Source organism: Ictidomys tridecemlineatus, chromosome 12 (genome assembly GCF_052094955.1).
Source record: "Ictidomys tridecemlineatus isolate mIctTri1 chromosome 12, mIctTri1.hap1, whole genome shotgun sequence".
Lineage (NCBI taxonomy): Eukaryota > Metazoa > Chordata > Mammalia > Rodentia > Sciuridae > Ictidomys > Ictidomys tridecemlineatus.
Window position 1 is genome coordinate 14,129,833 of NC_135488.1, and position 22,810 is coordinate 14,152,642.

A 22,810-nucleotide genomic window follows, 5' to 3' on the forward strand; every position below is an offset into this window, starting at 1 on the left:
GAATGTCCCCACACCACAGGCTCCTGTGAGCCTCACGTGAGCTGCTGAGACAAAAACCAACAATAGAACAGGGTTCAAAGCAAAGGACGCAACAATGGGTGAGGGCACACTAGGTGTACTGTGTTCTGTCTAGGTGGCGCCTTTTTAAAACCATAATTACAAACCAGAATATTCCGTAATCCCCAGACTGATACAGTGAGGAGCTTGGAGAGTAGACTGTGCAGGATTTTAAAGAAATGGCTGTTTAGCCAGTGAGTGTGGGAAGCTGGGAAGTCTGAGAACTACCTTCCAGTATTTGATGGGCTATACACAGTGTGCTTGCTTCCACCTGGGTGTTACCAGGGGGTGCTGAGAAACACTCCCCACCATGGAGATGGACCTAAGCTCTCTAGAGAAAGCATGCTCCTGCAGGTCAAGGCCCCCAAAGTCCTGACATCCTTGGGCCAGGACTCCTGCTGCTAGGAATTGCTCTCAGAGAAGTGATCCAATGTAGCACATATTTCCCTCAAGTTCCTGCAGTATAACATGGAAAAGTTTGAAACAACCTCAGCATCCAATACTATGGATTTGTTTCACACATCATAGTATTTAAGCTCACGGCCTCAGTGAAGAGAACAAGGTGCACACAAAATCCACAGTCCATGTGATTCAAATTCTGTAACACGCATGCCTGCCACACCCCAAATGTGAATAAATACGCCAACCAGCTGACAGTGCGCTCATCACCACAAGCTGCATTTATCAGTGATTTCTTCCACATTGATTTTCCTATATATTTAAAAAATCTACTGCAATGCATAGGCATCATCTTTATAATTTAGAAAAATGTGTACTAGCTACTGATAATGTTCTGAGAGCAGTCATATGCAGAATAGGTGGTGGATCCTGAGCTCTTGTAGCTGGAGCTGCTCAGCGCAGCTTCTCCTTGAGTGTGTTCCTCATTGGGGACCCAGGTCTGCATTGGGCGGAAGTGGAACAAGAGCATTTCCAGGGGTTGGTGGGATGAAAAGGGAAAAGAGTGTTCATGAGCACCTGCTGTGGGCTAGTTGCTGTGTTCCAAAGGTGGGCTTCAGAGTCAGGCAGCTCCTCGGTGAGCTACGGCTAGTGGGATCTGAATCCAGGACTCTGCATCTTCAGCTCACCTTGGAAGCAGTCTCTTCTGCCCACATGTGCCCCGGCCTGCATGGCCTGTTGGGATCAAGACAGAGACAGGATGTCCGGAAAGGCTGGTGAAGAGTGTTCCTGGAAGGTTCCTCTGGCCTCTGGGAGTGGCAGGAGACATGCAGCCCAGACTCCGGGGTCCTGTGGCCAAGCCTCTTCAGCGTCCTCATGTGGATGAAAGCCCCAGGGGATGGACTCCTTCCTAAGTCCCTTCTGTCCCTGATGCAGGAAGCTCCACCCAGGGCAAATCAGCTGTCCCTGTTCAAAACAGCCTGCCTCACCTTGGGCATCATCCTGGCCTGCAACGGAGGGGCTGTCTCAGGACAGCTGGATTCCTTTCACAGATGAAAACACTATCCACCAAGGAGGCCCAGTGCCCTAGATGAACCTGGCATGCTACAGAGAGCCCACAGGTCACACCTGGGATAGCGGTTTCCCAAGGGCTGTCTGACTTTCAAAGGGTGACTTGAGTGAGGGAGCGCCACATTTCAGGAGGGATCTTCTGTGGACACCAAAACAGCAAGTCCTGGATTAGTAGTGTTTGGAGTATTGCTTCCACCTGTGCATTCCTCAGCCCTGGCCACCAGCCACACACACAATACAGCACACACACCAGACAACCACACACAGCACATACAACACACACACACACACACACCAGACAACCACACACAACACATACACCACACACATACACAACACACACCAACCACACACAACACATACCCACGCACACACACCAAACAACCACACACAACACATACACCACTCACACACACACACCAGACAACCACACACAACACATGCACCAATGCAGACACACACACCAGACATACACACACAACACATACAGCACACACACACACACCAGACAATCACACACAACACATACACCAGACAACCACACACAACACATACACCACTCACACACACATACTAGACAACCACACACAACACATATACCACACTCACACACACACACCAGACAACCACACGCAACACATACACCACACACATACACACACACACACCAACCACACACAACACATACCCACACACACACACCAAACAACCACACAACACATACACCACTCACACACACACCAGACAACCACACACAACACATGTACCATGCAGACACACACACCAGACATACACACACAACACATACAGCACACACACACCAGACAACCACACACAACACATACACCACACACACACCAGACAACCACACACAACACATACACCACATACACATATACCAGACAACCACACACAACACATACATCATGCAGACACACCAGACAACCACACACAACACATACACCATGCAGACACACACACCAGACAACCACACACAACACATACACCACACACACACATACACCAACCACACACAAGACATACACCATGCACACACACCAAACAACCACACACAACGCATACACTACACATATACAAACACACACCAGACAACCACACACAACACATACACCACACACACACACACCAAACAACCACATATAACACATACCACCATGTGCACACACACACCAGACAACCCCACACAATACATACACAACACACACACACTAGACAACCACACACAACACATACACCACACATATACATACACACCAGACAACCACACATAGTACATATACCACACACACACACCAAACAATCACACATAGCACATATACCACGCACACACACACACACCATACAACCACACACAACACATACACCACACACACACACACACACACACACACACACACCAAGCAACCACACACATCTTCCTCTGAGCACCGACTGACTTGGGCCTTCCTGGTCTATCCAGCAGAGTACAGAAAGCAGGTTTTCTGGTTTTCAGGAACATGTTGCCCAGATGCAGAAGAGGTGGGGTCTCAGTGGACGGGCCCAGGAGCAGCTCCCTCCTGTGGGCAGTGGAGGTTCAACCTGCCCCCATAGTCCCCAGATAGTCCAGGGACTCGGCCTCAGGGCCAGCATTACTTTTAGGGACTGTCAGGAAATACAGTTTCCCCCCATCTCAGAACTAGGGGTCAGTTGAAGAAGCTTGAGGAATGCTCTGTTTCTTATTTTCTGATTTGTGTGTGTGTGTGTGTGTGTGTGTGTGTGTGTGTGTGTGTTACTGGGGATTGAATCCAGGGTGTTTTACCTCTGAGCCACTTCCTCAGCTCCTTTTCAAAAATTTTGTTTTGAGACAGGGTCTTGCTAAATTTCTTAAGGCTTAGCTAAATTGCTGAGCGTGTCCTTGAACTTGTAATCCTCCTGTCTCAGCCTGTATAGCCACTGGGATTATAGGCATGGGCCAGCAGGCTCAGCTGATATCCAGGAATTTTAAAGTATCCCTCAGTTTTCTTGAAGCAAGCTATACTTCCATATCCTCCCCCTGAGATATTCTCTAAGAACAGGCAGGCTCTGACCGTGAGAATTTATTTAAAAGTCAGAAATGCCCAGCCCAAGCACACTTTGTTACCATCCTGCTATCCATTTCTGAATATCCCCTAGGCAACCTCAACAGTCCACTGGATGACCTTGGGGTGTTTATTTGATGTATCTGAATGTCACAGTCATGCTCTATAAAATTAGGGTAGAACCACCAAGATACCTCTCAGTTTGGAATCAGACCACTGAGCCCACCCTGCATTGGTGTAGACCAAGCATTAACAAGCTATGCCTCACTGGTCAAATACGGCCCCCATCTGTTTTTGTGAATAAAGTTTTATTGAAACACAGCCTGCCCATTCATATATATTGCCCATGAATGTGACTGTGCTGCATTAGCAAAGTTGAGTTGTGCCAACCGACTTGGCCCACAAACCCAAGCATTCACCCTCTGATCTTTTACAGAAAAGGTGTGCTGGCTCCAGGTGATGATGGTTAGAATCTAGGAGCTTGGGTTAGGCAGCAAGAGGCCAGTCGCTCTGCAGTGGTGAGTCTATTTATGTTTCCTGGCTGTGCCCCACCTGGAATCACACAGCAGGTGGCAAACTTATGGAACATGGTAAGTAGAACTTTCTCCTCATTTTCCTGAAACGACTGCTTCTTGGCTCCAGTGGGTATCCTGTTGGCAGGCACACCGTCCCTCCCACTCCTGTCCCCCCTCCATCACATCCTTTCTGAAGGCCTCTTCCAGACTCGGCTACTGGTAGTTTTAAGTCTGTCCTCAAACAGAAGTCTCCCCTCCCCTCCAGTGTTTTAATTGCTCTTCTCTGGACCACGTCCAGGTTCACTATTTCTTCACAAGTGCCTGTGATCAGAGCTGGGCACTTTCGGGAGAGGCAGACTGTGACTTTGAGCAAGGAGAGCAGCCTTGGCCAGGGCCTTAGGGCAAGGGCCAGGTTTCACATTCAGACAAGGGCTGGAATCCTGATTCTCACCTTCCGGTTACACGACCCTCAGCTGCAGCTGAGGTGACTGTGCACAGTGGCCCGCAGTCTGATGATATGGTGCTCCCAGCCAGCCCTGCAAGACACAACCCAAAGTGCAGAGCTGGCTGCTGGTGCTGTGGGAGGCTCCATCAGCAGGGAAGCCAGCTGTGATGTCAACTGTGTATATGTTGAAAGACCCTAGCCCAGTTAGCCTAGTTACCTAAGGCCAAGATATGAAACCAAGATACCAGGCAGGCCATAAACAGGTTCAGGCGCCAGGCATGCTCTCCGGACAACCGGTTGAAGAACAGAGCACCCGCATCCTGAGGCATGAATAAATAAACCGGAACAGATAAGCAGGAACAGAAAGAATAGAATGCAGACCTATGGTTTTTGGAATGCAGACCTGTACCCCCTAGGTGGCCTATATGCTAGATTTAAACAAACCAATAAGAAACCTGTTGCTTCCCGCGCGCGAAACCTGTCCCAAACCCTATAAAAATCTCTGTATCCCCAAGTCCGGTGTGCCAGTTCACCAAAGCTCCGGCTGAGGTTCTGCTGGGCACCCGCAGGCGCCTGTGTCCCAATAAACCAACCTCTTGCTTTTGCAGCCAGTGTTTCCTGTGATTCTCCTTGGACAGGGATACGGGGGTCTTTCATTGGACGGGGTCTTTCAATCTTTCCAACTGTATTACCAGATAAATTTTCAACATGATTAAAGTCAATAAAAAAATCTTTAATTAAATCCTCAAGAGTGCCATCTTAGCATCAGTCTCCCCAGACCACACATTTTCAGAATCACAGGCAATGTATGCTCACCTTCAGCTCCGGGAAGGGAAGGAAGCCCACTTAATGCCCACCACAAGTTGGCCCAATAGGGCTGCTCCCATCATGTGACATTCTAACCCAAAACTCTGGTGAACATGCTTACTTTATATTTGCTTTCTGATCTTGAAGGGGTGGGAATATGTCCTTTTTTCTTAAAGGTTGTAAAGTGCTTGCACTGAGGACACGGCTTGGTGCTGGAATCAATGCGGCCAAGTTCCAAGAAGTACTTATACTTGATGGAGTCTTCGTGTGTTAAGTTGTAGACAACAGTTGTTTCTTCCAGGAATTCAAAGCACTCTGTGATAGGGCATTTGATTTCTACTTGGCCAAGTTGTACCTGTGTGAAAGAACAGGTGGTATTGGTTATTAAATTTCTTTCTCTTTCTTGCATTAAATATTGTTATATCTTGATTACAGTAAAGGGTTGTCTATTATTTTTAAAAATGAGGGGCAATCACTTTGATACCTGTATTAGGCAGTTCCAAAATAATCACTATGTTTCCATACTGATTTATTATTGGATGTTTAGTTTTCTCTGATCATATTGGTGAACCTAAGCCACAGGCTTGCCAACGAAACAAACTTCAACCCCATCCTAGAAACACCATGATGAGCCAGCATTCACACCCTGTGCCAATGATAGGAACAGCAGGGTGAGCCACATTCAGACCATGTGCCAACTACAAGGTGTTTCAGATGTCATTACTGTAGAATATTTCGGCACTAAACTTTAGGCATATTTTACTTTAAAAGGACAGAAGATATTTTGTAAAGTATATTATGCAATATATCTTGTAGTTTGAAAATCATTGCCAAAAAAATAACATTTTTTTCTGATCCTTCCACCTGGCCTCCACTTATGATTTTAATTTTACGTTTGCTCCTATGTCTCCAGAAGCTCAGGAGCAAGGAAGAAAAGTAAATCAAACACAAAGGTGCAAAATAAAATTAAAAAATCGGCTATTACTGATGGAATTCACAAAATGAATTTATTCAGAGAAACTCATGTATTTAGCATTTTGTACAGGATTCTAGATATGGCTAAAGTAGAAAATAACAGTAAAATATTAAAGCACAAAAATGTGAACACTACTGATTTTTGAAAGCTGAAGGAAATAAACAACTTTCAAATAAGAAGGGCTAGAATCTCTCCTTTATTAGTGAATAGGAACTCCTCTATGGCATAATAATCTTCTTTGCCCTTCCTAATATAGCAAAGGCAGGCACTGAAAACTCCACATGGAAAATGATGATTTTCCCTTGTGTGACTGACATTCTGAGAAATAAAAACACATCCACCTGAATGAGAAACGCAAACCCTAAAGGCCGAGGCAGGAAGGGGAGGAAGCCACAGGCTCTATGGGAGAAAATCGTCACAAAGAGCAATGAAACTTTGAAAAGCCTACATTCACAGTAACTTTGAACTTTACTGTTTATACTGCGCGAACTTGAGGAAAGTAGTTACAAAGTTGGAGGGTGAAGGGTGCATGAGAATGACACGTTTAATTAATACCGTGACGGATATGAGCAAAAAATGATACAAAATGGAAGGGTCTGAGGAAGAGAGTCTGACTTTGATTAAACCCCTGAACCATTACGGATCTGATGAAAGTACAAAATGATACTTATTTGATGCTACTACTGTATAAAATGTGGTCCAAAGAGCTTTGTTTTTAAAATAGTTACCCAGTTTTTTTATTCTTTTTGATGAGTTTGTTTACAGACTCAAATTTTTCTATTTACATTGTGGTGCTTTCATGGTATACTGATTCTATTTTTTTTTTTTTTTTTTGGTACTGGGTATTGAACTCACAGGCGATTAACCACTAAGCCACATCCCCAGTCCTGTTTTGGATTTTATTTAGAGACAGGGTCTCGCTAAGTTGCTTAAGTCCTTGTTAAGTTGCTGAGGCTGGCTTTGAACTCATGATCCTCCTGCCTCAGTCACTTGAGCTGCTGGGATTACAGGTGTGCACCACCACACCTGGCCTCTATTTATGATTTATTAAATTATTTTAAGACAGCAGTCCTCAAGAGAGTTCATGTAGACAAAACTACAAAACAAGAAGTCTGGCTCGGTGAAGTATATAACTTAAATATTCAAAAATGATGAAATATTTCCCCCTTCAACATTCTGTTGACATTTTTGAAGGCCAATCCTGAGCCTCCTACTGGGTTAGGGACTGAAGCTTCACAGGTGCCCATTGATCAAGAGGCAGTGAGGACAGAGTGAGTGTCAACACCTGGCATGATGAGTGCAGGTGTCAGAGTGCAGCATGGGGAAGCATGGGAACCTCGCCTGGGGAGACTCATAGGAGGCTTCTGGGTAGAAGGGAGGCTCCAGATAAGATCTTAAGATCTGTAAGATTTGGCAAGCAAGGATGAAGGCATTCAAGCAGACCGAAAAAACAGCACAAAGGAGGCCTGGGGAATACAGCAGAGCACACAGAACAGGGATGATCATATTGTTCCCATTCCTGAACCCCATCAACTTAAACAGCACATGGGCATGCATCTGAATTTAGAGATCATCACCTTAGCAGGGGGATTAAAGATGTGTAATAAGAATGGCTCGAGTGTGTGAGTACGGAAAGCTGAGGCTGGGCAGATAAACTTGGACCAGAGGATGAGAGTAGAATCGCTACCTTGGGAATCTGCATTTTGTCCTATAAAACTAGAAAACTATTCCATTTGTAGCACATGAGAGTTTCTTTTCATTACACACCACACACACACACACACACACAAACACACACACACTGCTCATTTCAGTCACTTTAAGGGCTCCTTTTTATTGGGGAGCAGCATACTTTATTGGTTTTGGAGAACAAGTTCTCAATTCCCAGGTCAGGGTTCGAATCCTGACTCCCTCAACTTATAAGTTTATTTATTTTATATAAATACATGATAACCATTGATGCAGCAATTTCACAGCCATCTGGGAATAGTCATGTCTTAGGGAAATGGAATGTAGTTTAGGGACTACCATCTTCTGCAGCTCAAGAGACCAGGCCACCTTGTCACTCATTCAGCAGTGGGTGCTCGTCAACCACACTGGGCTACCTACCACTCAACATCCAACAAGCACCTTGTCTTCTATTTTGATGTTTCTCAAATTTGTCTGTAAACTCATTTTATTTCCCATAGAAAATTCCTCTTTACTTACATACTCTCCTATTGACTATTCCAAACCTTCTCTTCCTTTCAAAATCCCTATCCTACCTTATTGACCCAATAGCCTTATACAGTATTTCATTGAACATGCAAAAATCAGATGCATATTCTCCTGTCTTCCCACTGCCAGCTTTATCAGTGTATCAACTCTGACCCCATCTTTTCTTCCTTGTTACCTTGTATAGTGGAAGGCTAAATCTACTTCCAGGACAACTGCATACAAATTGCTTGAAATGTTTGTTGAGAATTCAAGTTTCTTGGCCAACTCAAGACCTTACATATTCAAGGTTGAAATTATTGTATTTTGGGTTTTTTAAGTATTTTTTCTTTTCCATTTTTTTTTTACTGGTACATTATAGTTGTACATATGATGGAATTTTTTGGTTACATATTCATATATGCACACAATATAAGAAAATAATTTGGCCCATGTCAATCGCCAGCACTTCTCCCTACCCTCCAGACTTCTCAGCTGTGGTCCCTTTCCTCTACTGATCTCAATTTGATTTTCATGAGATCCCTGGCCTCCACTCCCATTTCCTTCTTTCTCTCTAGCTTCCACATATGAAAGAAACATACAATCCTTGACCTTCTGAGTTTGACTTATTATTTTTTTAACATGGTCTGTAGTTCCATCCATTTCCCTACAAATGACAATTTCATTTTCAGAGTTGGAATTCTTGCCAGTAAGCCAATAATTGGCAGTCTGAAAAATCACTCTCATAATATTTTCAATCTCTCATATTTCTTCATACTAATGCCTTTTTCATGCATAGTATTATTTATGATCTGTCTGATCTCTTCGTTTCTATATGTGTATTTTTTTTAGAAAATAATTTTCTTAAAAGATTACTGCCAAACAAAAAAATCTTGACTAAGCAAAGTGCATTCATTTATTTAGTCAACAAATAAGTGTTCCATTAATTCAAGATGCACTTTAAAATAATCATTTGACATCTGAAAAGTCAAGACTGTTTCAGAATCAATAGTCATTAGTCACAGTTTAATTTGCACTGTTTTTACTTTCTTAGTGGTACATAACATGATACTGCATCCTACAATTGATCATATCTTTTAAATTTCAATGAAGTGTGATTTTTATGGATCAGGCATTGATATGAACTTCTGGTGAGATGGCAGGAGAGAGAAACATCACATTGGAGAAAATGCATTATAAGTAAACAAACAAACAAAAAGATTGAAACCAGTGTTACCATGAACTACATACACATAGGGAGAGAGTCTGAGAAAGTGTCTGGGCCTGACATGCAGAGGAAGACACTGCCTGCAAAGCAAACCAAGACAATGGCCCCAGGGAAGAAGGTGCCGAATGTGCCTGATATATCTGTGCTCAAAGCAAAGAACAGAGTGACTGAAACATATTAAGTGAGACAGGGAACAGCATGAGATGATACTGGAGTGTCAGGCCGGAGACTGATCACACAGGCCTGGTTGGCAATGATTAAGTTTACACTGTATTCTAAGTTCAATATAAATCATCAAAGGTTTTAAGGGGAGGAGTAATGTCTTGATTTACATTAAAAAAAAGAATCGGGCTCTTTTAGGAGGATGCATTGTGCAGGAGCAGAAGTGCAGGTTGGAAGAATAGTGGCTCTCGGATTTTAACTCTCTTACCACCAGTTGTCCAAGTAGTAGATAATGGATGACTGAACTTGGTAGCAAGAGGTGCCCAGAGAACCAATTGGAATGTTTTAAAATTGACAAATAAAAATTGTATATTTATGGTATGTAACAAGTTGTTTTAAAATATGTATATATTGTGAAGTTGAAATGGTTAAATTAAGCTAATTAACATATGCATTATCTCACTATTTTTCTTTTCTTTTTTCTTTTTTAGTGAGAACACTAAAACCCTTGGGAGCTTATAACACATTGTTATTAACTAATCACTATGTTGTATAACAGATCTGTCAAGTTTATTTTTTCTAAGTAAAAGTATGAATCCTTTGACCAACCTCTCCCAATCTTCCCCACCCCACCCCAACAAACCCCTGGTAATTAACACTTTACTTCCTGTTTTTATGAGTTCAATGTTTTTAGATTCCAATATAATTATGGTTCTGACATCATTCTGCTTATGTTATTCAACATAATGGCCTCCAGGTTCATCCATATTGTCACAAATGACAGGATTTCCTTCTTTTTAAAGACTACTATTCTATTGCGCATAAATAACTCATTTTTTTCTATTATCCTAAATGATGGACACTTAGGTCAATTTTATATTTTAGCTATTGTGAACAATAGTGCACTGAATATGGAAGTGCAAATATCTCTTCTACACATTGATTTTATTTCCTGTGTGTGTATATATATACATCTATATATACACATGTATATATATACACGGTATACCATATATACTACACATACATATGCTATATGGTAGTGTGTGTATATATATATATATATATATATATACACATATATATAGTATATATATATACTATATATACATATACATGAACACACACATATATACTATATTGTGTGTATGTATGTATATATATGTGTATATATATATATATTTAGAAATCAAGTAAAGGGAGGAATCAATTTTAGGTTTTTGACTTGAATAGCCTGTGGACTGGTAGGTGGTACTTACTGAGAAACTTCTAATAAAATACAGTTTACAAGGATATATTTGCTGGAAATGATTCAGAACCAATTTTATAGTAATAGAAACAAAGATTATTGATGTATTAAGAAATACTGAGTTTCTACAATATGATAGTTAATATAAGAAGTCCATGATATAAAGTATATCATGCCATAAATCTTGTCTTCATGGAATCTCAGAATGCAGCAACTAAATTAGCCTTGGTAGTCTCTTCTAGCAACTTGGGACTTGATGGCACTAATTTACTTGATATTTATCTAATATTTTTTAAAAAAACTTTCATTAGAAATAATTATAAACATATGTAAGAGTTGGCAGTTTAGTATTAAAATCCTTAAGTAGTCATACTCCAATTAATAATTGTCAATATATAGCCATTCTTATTTTTTCTGTGCCCTCACTCATCTGGTCCTATCATACTATTTTGAAGCAGGTACCAGATATCATGAAGCCACATTCGTAAGTATTTCCATGTGGGCTTAAAAAATTAGATGTCTTTTAAATAGCTATCTATATATCTCCCAAAATGTTTTAATACCATATTAACATTTCAAACATGTTATTTAACTTTTTTACAGGAATTTTACATACTTAACATACTGAAAACCAAGTTATTTTGCACTTTTGTTGTGGTCAAGGCTAACTGATGATTGAACACTCACCAATCAATTCCACTATTTATATTATGGCAAAATACGCTGAGTTGCTGAACAAAATCATGTCCATTCTTGTAAGAATAAATTACTTAACTCTAAAACAATCTCCAAGGTATCAGTAAGAGACATTGTTATTCACTTAACACCTGAGGTAGATGGCTAATTTGGAACTTGGGAGCGCTCCAAAGTAATTTAGTGACTCAGGTAAAGAGGACCTCTGAAGTGGAAGATTAATTAATTAAATCCTCCAAAGAAAAGGACAGAGAAAAGTATAAACCTGAGGCCTCAAGACTCACTTTGTGGAATGTATAATGTATGACATTTATCAGGGTTATAAGGTTGGTTAAGAGAAGGTATAGTGCCTTGGCCTTTTGCTCACTCAATACCAAGGGATTTCAGATTTCTTGTCCTTAGATATGGAACATATACATATGGCAGAGGAAAAGAGAATACCACAATAAAAACATGAACATGAAACACACATGGCATCTACCCCATGCAGAGCACAGCTCCAAGCTCTTAGTGCATACTAATTGTTCTGCCAAGCACCAAAGGGCCAAATTTGTTTTCAAGTTCAGCTTTCCCTGTAACTTTATCAGCAGTGATTATTGGGAGGTGGATGTTCTACTGATATATGCGCTTTTTTTCTACTCAGCAGATACTACAGGTCCCTGTGATATATACCTTGATTAAAAAAAAAAAAAGAATGATGAAAAACATCAGGCCAGAAGTTTTGTCAATTTTAAGCATGATAAACACAGGGACAGCTACACATAGACGCACCACATGAAAGTGCCAAATACCAAACACCGAAACTTATTCACAAGCAATCAGAAGAAAAAGGCATATTATAAATAGAAAACTTCAGCTCCAGGTATATTGCTGGTAAATTCTACCAAGTTTTGAGGATGAAATAACACCAATATTACATGAGTTCTTTTATAGAAAAGACAAAAAAAGGCAAAGGAGGAAACCATTGCACTAGCTGCTATATAAGGTAAGCAAACCTGCACAGGACAATGAAAGACAATTACTGACCAATCTCTTTAATAAAAACAGATGCAAAAATCCTAAAAAATGCTAAACAAAATATTAGCATCTAAAGTCAACAATACATAAAAAGGTAACATATCACAATAAAGCTGGCTATATACAAAGAATGCAAGACTGGTTTAACATTACAAATCTATTGGTATAACTCATATATTAATAAAATAAAAGGAAAAACCACATGATTATCCCAGCAGACAGGAAAATTTTTTGATATGTTTAAAATTAACTCATGATAAAAATTTAACACAATAGGAACAAATTAAAATTTCCTTCATTGGATAAATGGCTCTACAAGAAAATCTATAATAAACATCATAATTCTGAAATATGGGGTCATCATGCCAACTGCCATTATTATCAGCAATGGTGAGAGCTCATAGCCAATGCAAGCAGACAAGAGGACATGAAAATAAAACAATTAGAAGCAAGGATTTAAAAATCCCTCATTGTTTATAGACTTCATGATTGTATCTGCGGAAAATTCAAAATAATCTACAGATAAAGTATCGGAATTTTTAAAAGTAGGTTTACCAATTTGTTGAATAGATCAAGATAAAAACATCAAATGTACTTCTATATACCAGTAACAAGAAATATGTCAACAGCAATATTAAACACATCAAATATGAATAAATCTAACACAAGATGTTCAATAACTCCACATATAAATACTTGAAATATTTTTGAGGAAATTAAAGCAGCAGATAAATGGAGAGATATTCTTTGTTTTTTAATTAGTAGATTCTATACTAAGATGTAAACCCAACTATTCTTCCCCCCCTTCTCCTCTCTCTCTCTCTCTCTCTCTCTCTCTCTCTCTCTCTCTCTCTCTCTCTTCCTCCCTCCCTCCCTCCCTCTCTTTTTTATTTTTGAGGAAAACTTGGTTAAAAATTACAAGTCAGTTCTAAAATATGCGTGGATAGACATGATTCTTGCTATGGACTAAATGTGTTCCCCAAAGTTCTTATATTGAAACCTAATTACCAATGCAATGGTATTTAGAGGTTGGGCCTTTGGAACATGATTATGTCAGGAAGTTAGAGTCCCTATAAATGGATTAGTGCCCTTACAAAAGAGGCCCTGGAGATCTGCCTCACCCTTTCTACCATGTGAAGACACATTATACAGATGCTGTGTATGAGGAAGAGATCCTCACCAGATACTCAATCTCTTGGTGTCTTGATCTCAGCCTCCAGAACTATCAAAAGCAAATTTGTTGTCTATATGCTACTGTGTTCATTAACTTTCCATTGCTTTTACAAAATATCTGAGATAATCAACTTAATAAAAGGTGTGTTTTGGCTTATGGTTTCAGTGCACAGAGGAGAGGAGGTTGGCCCTGTTGCTTTGGGACTGTGCAGTACATTATGGCTGAGGCACATGGCAAAAGGGGTCTGTCTACTTCATGACAGCAAAAAAAAAAAAAAAAAAAAACAACAACAAAAAAAAACCAGCAGGAGAAAAAAAAAAAAAAGGAAAGGAAAGGGGCTACAGTGCCAATATCCCCTTAAAGGGTATGCCCCTAACTTTCTTCCATTAGGCTTCACCTACTAAAGGTTCTACCACTCCCAAATAGTGCCAAAGGTGGGGACCAAGCTTTCAACGCAGGGGCCTTTGGGAGACATTCAAGATCAAACTACAGCAGCTACTCAGTTTATGGTACTCTGCTGCAGGAGCCTGAATAAACTAGGATAACATTCTTGATTTAGAAAAACAAAAGTAGTAAAACTTGTTCTACAAGATAAACGACTAATTATAAAGCTACAATAATTATAATAGTTTGACCCTGGCACAAGGTTAGATTATTAAAAAAAAAAAAAAAAGCAACATTGGATCAGAAAAGAGTACAGAACAAAACCACCTACATTTGGACATTAGATATATTGACATTATAGAGCAATGGGGAAGATCCTTTTTTTTTAATAAATTGTTCTGGGTTACTTAGATATTCATAAAAAATATCAGTCATGATTCCTACCTCAAACCAGGTGTACAAGTGAATTAAAGGTGAAAAAAGGAAGACTTCTGCGATGATCAAGAAGAATATGAAGATAATTATCTTCAAAACTTTGGGAAAGAAAAAGATTTCTTAAAGATGATACCGAAACACTAACCATAACAAACTGATAAATAAGACTAAATAGAGTTTAAACCTCTGTTCACCAACAAACACTATCAAGAGTGTGAAAAATACCTTCCCATACAAAGCATGGGAAGGTATTTGATATACCTTCTAAGTCTTTCATATCTAGAATATGTAAAGAACTTTAAAATATTAAGAAAAAGGAAGACAACTAACCTGATAGGAAAACAGTCAAGACTGAACATGCATTTTAATACCCAAAAAACTAGTAAACACACGAAAGAGTGTTCAACTTCAGGACTTATCTGCAAAAACACATTAAAACTGCAATGACATGTTATTTGGAATGAATTAATTGAGCTCTCCTAGAACTTAAAGATTCATCAAAACAATGTTTAAATAGTTCATAACTATAGAATTAATGTGGTATTAATGTTTTCTACAACCAGTCCAAATGTATTTTCCTACATACAGTCATACCTTTTTGTTAAACTTATTTTCCCCCTTCCTCACCCTGAATTATCATGCTTCAAATATTTATACACTTATGTACATTTAAAATTTTTAATTCAGTTTTTTATAAGATCATAAATTATCAGAGTTCAAATACCAAAGAGTACAAAGTAGATACACAATTAGTGAATCTGTCTTATAAGTGTTCTCTTTTCCCCACTCATGACAAATGATTGGGGTTTTCTTCCAGAAACTTTTAAGGCATATATGAGAAATGCAAATGTGTATATACATACACATATACATGCATATATATATATATATATATATATATATATATATATATATATATATATATATATATATATATTCTGTCCTTTTTAAAACCCAAATGATGTGCTGGAGTTGGGGCTCAGTGGTAGAGCATTTGCCTTGCCCATATGAGGCACTGGGTTCGATCTTCAGCACTACATAAAAACAAATAAAACAAAGTAAAGATATTGTGTCTATCTAAAACTAAAAATAAAGTTTGAAAATATTATTTTCCTTGCTTTCTTTATCTGATAAAATATTTTAGAGATTTTTCATATCAGCCTACAATGAGTTTTCCTGTCTTTTGTTTTTAATAACTGCCTACTACAGTATTCTACTTTACTGTAACCAGTCTGTCTTCCTTCCTATCTTGATGAACATTTTGATTGTTCCAATATTTTGATGTGTCAAACAATGTTGCAATGCATAAATTTATACATATATTATTCACATGTGTACAAGTATTTCAGTAAGATTGTTAGGGTCGGGCAAACGTCGGAGGAAGAGACCACCAAGAGACTTGTCTCATGCAAAAGCAAAGGGTTTATTGGGGGGGTGGGGAACCAGTATGCTGGGGCTCAGAGTTCTCCTGAGAGAAACTGGAGCCCCGAGTACAGCTTAAGCAGAGTTTTTATACAGTGTTTAAACAGGGAAGTTCATATGGCAGTTAGGGTGCGAGAGAGTGGGATTGTTACAAAATAACCATTACAGAATAATCATGCGTTTTGCCAGGGGGTGTTGGGTCAGGGTACATTTTGACATAAGTAACTGTTTTTTACATAAGTTTCGGGTTCCAGGAAGACAGAACTTAAACTTACAGAAAAGCAAAACTTAACTGGAGAGAAAAACTTAAATTTAACCTTTACAAGATGAATTGCTCTAGATCATAATTGCTAGATCCAAAGGATCATGTTTGTATTTTTAATGAATGGGTCTAACTTGCTCTCCATTGCACAGTTAAAACAACTGGAAAGGGGCTGGGGATGTGGCTCGTGGCTCAAGCGGTAGCGTGCTCGCCTGGCATGCGTGCGACCCGGGTTCGATCCTCAGTACCACATACCAACAAAGATGTTGTGTCCACCGAAAACTGAAAAATAAATATTAAAAATTCTCTCTCTCTCTCTCTCTCTCTCCTCTCTCTCTCCTCACTCTCTCTTTAAAAAAAAAAAGAAAAACAACTGGAAATCTCACAGTAAAGAGGCATGATAAGAATAATTTAAGGTAAATTACAAAGTTTTATTTAATAGGTGAGTAAAAAGTTAATATTCAGAATTGAAAGGGCAATAAACATTTCTTCCTTAATTATTAGAAAGAATCATAACTAGAATCCAATTTTCTCTGGGGAAAACACAATGATATATATTATCAGATGGTAAGCAATCTGTTTTTTCGGAGTAAATACTGGGTCTTTGAGAAGGCAACTCCCTAATTCTAAGCAATTGATGAAGAATATTACTATGATGGGTATTTTTATGCAAAGTACTAAATAAATAGACTGACACAAGAATGTGTGGCATGTGCTCAGATTAAATGGAATGAGTACATAGTCAACCATGATTAAAATGAACTTTCTGAAAGGCAGAATTTGAAAAAGAGACTAGATATTTGGTTACATTTTAGAGTGGTGAAATTTCTTAAAGAAGAAATTTGAGTTCATTTTGTTGAAATGTTACATACTTTTTTGCATCACTAATCTAAATGAGATACTCCAATTTCTCAGAACCTGAAAATAAAGACATGATACAGGTCATTTCTTCATAGAACCCTGACATGGGAATCAGCCACAAAGTCCTGGTGCTGCCTTTGTTCTGTGTGTGCTGGATAACCAGGGTCACAAAAATCAACTTTCTTAGAGATGGACTAGTTCATTATTACACATCCCTTCTAGCTCAAAAATCAAAGAATTTTGAGATGTCCAGTACAAAATCAAAACTGCATTTAAGCCTTCTAAAACTTTAGCTCTAGCTTAAAAAGCTGTTGCAGGTAGATCACAAGATCTAATCACAAGAATAGATTCCAGAGTCAAACCAGCACTGACCCTCTTTTAATCTTCTTCTGTCCTTAATCTTTCCTTCACTAGAATCTGCATTTGTAAACTGGGATGGAAATAAAACAGCCAAATTGGGAGGATTAGAGCTGTCTTGAGCTAATGTATGTAAAATGCCTAAAACAGTGCCTGGTAGATAGGGAATACTTAGTAAAAATAAAGATTTGTCTTTCTTGGCATTTTACACAAAGTATTTCACAAAATTAATAACACTTTTGTGCTTATTACTCATTTTAGGAGAACATTTTAAATTCTGCAATCATTCATAATTCAGTATTCTCATTCATAATTCAGTGTTCTCCCTCCAAAAGCATATTATTAAAGGCATATAAACAAAAGTACAAACTACATAGTGCACAGTAATAAGCACGGTACACCATAGGAAATATTTTCAGCTGAACCAGTACCACAGAACAATAATTAACATCATTTCAGTGGGAAAAGGAAGCTTTAACAAAACATCTTGCCCACATGTTCAATCTTGGTGAATAGGAACACATGAAAATGCTAGGTACTAGTTCATGAAACAACTTTTAAGTTTTAAAAGACTCCATAGACCCACAAGAAACTGCAACTCATCTCTCTCTCTCTCTCTCCTTCTTCATTAGTTTCTTTCTCTCGGCCCTTATGATAGGTTTAAATATCCTATAAATGCCCAGAGTAAAAGTCCTTGATTTATATGTTTACAGCAGCACAATTCAGTACAGCCAAACTATAGAATCAGCCTAGGTGTCCATCAACAGATAAATGGATAAAGGAAATGTGGTACATATAAATAATGGAGTTTTATTCAGCCATAAAAAAAAACCCAAAATTATTTCATTTGCAGGGAAATGGATAGAACTTGAGACCATTATGTTAAGCAAAATAAGCCAAACTCAGGAGGTCCAGGGTTGTATGTTTTCTCTCATTTGTGGAAGCTACAGAGGAAAAAGGAAAAGAAAGGCAGGGATCTCATGAAAATGAAAGAGAGATCAGTAGAGGAAAGGGATCAGGGGAGTGGGAGGAGGGGGGATAGAGTACGTGTTGGGGAATGATATGGGCCAAATTATATTGTTAAATTGTGTGCACGTACAAAGACGTAACAACAAATCCCATCATTATTCACAATTATAATGCACCAATGTGTAAAAAAAGAAAGTCATTGGTTTAGTCATGGAACATAACTGTACCTTTGAAAAAGTCATAGAAAATTCTCTTAACAACTCTGAACAATGAAATATGAGATTGAACTCTGTAAATACAGAGCAGTTTCGAGGATTTGTAAGTAGGCACACTAGAACCACTGACTCAAGCATGGGCACATTGATGGTAACAGATTAAGGGGAAATGATTATAAAACAAGACATGTTGGGCCAGTAATCTAGCAGCTCCTCTAAATCTCTTCCTGTTCATGACAGGGTGTTTTTTTGTTGTTGTTTTTTTAAATGTTTGTAAGATATTGATGGACCTTTATTTTATTTTATTTATTTTATGTGGTGCTGAGGATCAAACCCAGTGCCTCACACTTGGAAGGCAAGCACTCTACCACTGAGCCACAACCGTAGCCCCATGACAGGGTGTTTTTAAAATTTCTCTCTTTGGTGTTCTAAGATGTTTTTACCCCATCTTCTTGGTAATGGAGCTTCAAGTACTTGAAGACAGCTATCACACCACTTCAGTCTTTTCAAAGTAAACATCCTGTGTTAGTCAGCTTTTTCTTCCTATGACAAAATACCTTATATGCAGCCAAGAAGCAAAGAGAAAGAAAGGAGGGGTTAGGGCCTCCATATCTTTTCAAGGTCATGCCACAAATGACCTAACTTCCTTCCTCTGGGTTCCATATACAAAAAGGTCCACCACTTCCCAACATTGCCACAGCCAGGGATGATCCCTTTTTAGCATGAGTCTTTTGGAGATACTTCAAATTCAAACTAAAGTGAAGCCCCACTTTTTCTTAGATATCATTTTAAGTCTTTCTTCTCAGATTAGTTGGTTTCTATACATGTGACAACTAGAAACCAAAGCCATTGTGCAGGTGTGGTCTGACTAGTGGAGGGAAAATAAGTTTTCTGTTTTAACCTTGGTAAAAATGGAAAGAAAAAGAAAAGACAGGTCCTTGGAATTGTAAGTTACCAAAATTAGTCCAAGAAGAGGTGGAAAACTTGAGTGATCCAAGTACTACAAAGATATTAGAGCCCATCTTTTTCCAAGGAAAGCTTCTGCTTTCTCAGTTTTCACCACGATTGTAATGGAATATGATGTGCTTCATTTTTCTCTCTGGTGTTTTCTCTTTTTTCAACTCATCTTGTCTGTTTTTATTTTCTTTAATCATTGAATCTCATTCTTAAGGGTGATTATTTCTTCACGTAACCAGCTTTTGAACTAGCTTATCCATGGTATTATTGCTTTTTTCTTTCTGTTTTCCTTTTTTTTACCCTTAAATATTTCTCTTCCTATTTTCAGTTGATTCATTTTTCTATTCTTTTCTCATTTTATTAGATAGTTTTTTAGTCTCTTTCATTTCTGCTTCTACTTGTTAGCAATGAATAGTTTATGCTGTGTTCAAAAAAAAACTGGGGTATAAAATATCATTTCTTCATTATGTTCTGGGAAGTTCATAATATGTCTTCATTTTCTCCTTAGGTGTTTGTTAATTTCTATGCAGGTAAAGTTTTTTATTTTTAACTTTTTTTCCATTATCTTTTTTTCAACTTCATTTGATTATGAATTGGGTAACCATAATATAAAATCTTAATTTCCAAAAAAATTAAAGGCTTTACTTTTGGCCAATTATATGACCTTTTAACAATTTTTTTACCGGATGTTACAAATTTTAGCTCTAACAAATAGGTGTATGATGCTATATAGATGGTTTTTAAAGTCACACTTTTTATTTCAGTCTATTCTGCTATGCACTTATAAATTGTAGACTTAATCTGATTCTGAATGAAAAGTATTAAAATTTACTACTGTAACTTTTTCAAATTATCTTTGCACTTCTAGTCATTTTTGGTTTATATATTTGATTACAACAGTGTTTAGTGCGTGCAAGCTTATCACTCATATTTCATTGTCTACTCCCTATTTGCTGTTTTTACACTTAAATTATTTTTCTACTTCCTCAGAAACTAATGCTGCCACTTCTACCCTCTTTTCACTGACATTTTACTCCTATGACTTTGCTCACTTCTTACTTCAACTTCTTACTAAGTCACTTTGCTGTAAATGATCAGTTTCAATTCAATACCCAAAGGCGAAGCACCCAACTAGTTACAATGGGGAATATTAGGATGATTAATCTGCTACCCTGTAGTTATTTCTCATTAATCAGGAGAGACAGATATGGGCATTAATAACATAGGCTGGGCATACACACAGGAGAACTCGTTACAACTGCTCATGTAAGAAGAGGGCTTTTAGTTAAATCATGAAGAATGAAAAGGATTTTGATGAGAACATCTGGCAATTTTATGTCTTAAGTGGAAAAATTTGAAAAAAAAATATAAAAATGTTAGATGAGAAAACATAATAAAGCTATATTTTCAAGAGTGTAAAAGAATATGAGAAAACATGAGCTGAGAGAGAAAGAACCTCTCAAAATTGATTCTAGAATGTGAAAATTTTTTTCTTATTTAATGTTCTGACATTTTTGTTAAAATTTTGATTGCACAATTTACTTTTTGCCTAAGTGTTAAGGGCATCATAGACTGGGCCTCAGTCTATGATAGATCCAGAACTGATGGCAAAACCAGCAACCAAATCTTTGAATTTATCTTGAAAATAAGACAAGATACTAGTAATCATCAGATTACACTTATTAAAATTAAGTTATGACCATTATTTAAGTTTGTTTCTAAATATATGCAGTGGTCTCAGTTTATATCCTATGACTCTGTACCAATGGATTTTGGGCCATGTCCCCACCTTTGTTAGGGTGCAGCTGAGAAAGCAGCTGTCATAAGTAGACTTACCCCCATGGGAATACCACCCAATGATGCCATCATCTCAGCTAATTCACAGCAAGCAATGTGCCTTTTATGTAACTGATTTCAACATAATTTTTTAATTAAAAAAAATCCGAAAACTGTCCTTCCAATTTGTTTAACAAATAGAGCAACAAAATTTTTCCTTATGATAATACTTGTAAAGTTGGAGGTAATCCAAGTTTGACACGTTTAAAAAGACATGTTTTATATTTTAACTCTGAACTATTCAATTTTTTTCCCTCTAAAGATTTTGGTCTTTAAAAATTGGCAAGTATCAATGCTTTCCTAGACGTTAAACCAAGTTAACATAGTTTTTAAACTTAAAAACAGCAGTTTCAACAGAGCCTTTCATGCCAAAACAAAGTATCTTTGTGCACCGTCCACCCAGTTCTAGGAATAGTCTGTTCATTACCTGGAGTTTTTAGATTTAATAAAGAATGACAGACTTTCCTTCTTCCTGGCTTCTACTCATTATTTCCAGATACAAAATACTGTTTAGTGGAGGGTCAGGACCAAATTTCCTTAATATCAGTCAGAAACAAAATAAAAGTGTACTTAAACATGAAAAGAAAAGTTTTTTTTTTTTTTTTTTAAACTGTCTTCTCTTTTGATCCGAGAATTTAATGCCTTCAAAGTAAGGAGAAAACCTAGAAGTACAGCAATGTCTTCAAAATATGAATGTAATAGGAAGGTGTCAATAAGATATAGGTAGTGAATGAATACACTATAAATGAAAAGCTGTGATTAGATGGAAAACAGACTAGAAAATTCAGGATAAAATGTCCTGATTCACTGTAAATACATTTTAGAAATCCATGTTGTAACTGAACTTTGTAATTTCTTTGGATGATCCTAATACAATTAAAACCTCTTGACTTTGCTATGGGTCAACAAGATAAATATTTGCTCATGAATTAGAACTGAGATAGATGAAATGTGGGGTTCTTCACTGAAATAACAATTCACTTAACAAAACTAGCTAAGATAAATATATAGGACATCATAAAACAGAAACATAATTAGATTTACATGAACA

The 22,810-nt window shown here is 37.9% G+C and overlaps 1 pseudogene across 1 annotated transcript in view; it reads right to left on the reverse strand.

The window, feature by feature from the left end:
* The window catches only part of LOC144369059 (E3 ubiquitin-protein ligase RNF217-like), a 123,163-nt pseudogene that overhangs the window by 65,471 nt on the left and 34,882 nt on the right, over positions 1 to 22,810 (reverse strand). The window contains exon 2 of the transcript XR_013428498.1: positions 5,491 to 5,724. The product of XR_013428498.1 is annotated as an E3 ubiquitin-protein ligase RNF217-like (transcript). The remainder of the gene's footprint in view (positions 1 to 5,490; positions 5,725 to 22,810) is intronic.